Raw genomic sequence first — 1,151 nt, 5'->3', positions numbered from 1 at the left:
ATGATGTGGAGTGATGGAGCAGCTGGAGACTTTAGATCCAGAGAGGGAGAGGGACTGTGTACTGAAAACCGGGAGGAGGGGTGTGGGGGTAGGCTTTCAGGGTATACCCTTTGGTTGGTTGATGATGCATGGAAGGAATTGTAACCGTGTCAATGAAATGATATGTGATAGAAAGAATGTAAAACTAATGTTCTCCCATGTAAGCTATCACATAACTCACAATAAAACATTAAGAAAAAAAAAAAAAAAGATGACTACCATGTCCAAATTCTTGGTCCACAGATCATGATGTATAATATTAACAAAGTGTTGTTGTAAACCACTGTGCTTTGGGATGGTTTGTTTGCAGCAATATGTAACTATACCAAACACCTCCCTGTGCTATTATTGTCAATTTTCCAAATAATGCCTCCAAGGCAACTAGCCAGTAAGTGACACTGAGTGATCTTTCAGTGAATAGTAAATTGTCAACATTGCTGCTTTTCTCGTGTTTCCTGAGGAAGTTTAGCAAAAGAGTCTTCTTGGTTATCAGAGAGGATACTGAAATCTCTCACAACTGACTTGAATTGGGATGGAAATTCTTGCCAGTAGATTCAAGTCAAGTGCAAGAAGAGCCACTCACTAAGCCCAACCATGGACAGCATGCCCATTAAAGAAGGGAACAAGATGTACCATGCCTGCATTCCAAGACATTACATACATGCAGAAATGTCTTTCTGGGTTCTTTTCCTCCTGTAAACCTACACCTGACTACCTATCTTCAAAAGGAAACAGAGAACAATTAGGGTAAAAGTATGCATGTGACCACAGATGTTTCTTTGAACTTCAGCTATTGCTGCTCAGGCCTTACTGAGAATTGGAGAGCCCCAACTGCCTGAACGCCTCCTAAACACCTGCTGGCCTCAGGGATCCTCTGTATTCACTGCCCCAGGGTCCCTAAATCTTTTGGTCACAAATATTTAGGAAACATGTCCAATAGGTCTCCTACAACTGAGGGTCAGGCCTGTAATGTATACTCTTTGGTTGGTTGATGATGCATGGAGAGGAGTGTAACCATGGCAATGAAACAATATATGATAGGAGGAATGTAAAACTAATGTTCTCCCATGTAAACTATCACATAATTCACAATAAAACATTTAAAAGAATAT

This window comes from Chrysochloris asiatica, unplaced genomic scaffold, assembly GCF_000296735.1.
Source record: "Chrysochloris asiatica unplaced genomic scaffold, ChrAsi1.0 scaffold00122, whole genome shotgun sequence".
Lineage (NCBI taxonomy): Eukaryota > Metazoa > Chordata > Mammalia > Afrosoricida > Chrysochloridae > Chrysochloris > Chrysochloris asiatica.
The sequence above is the reverse complement of the archived record's forward strand: the minus strand, read 5'-3'. Positions refer to the sequence as shown.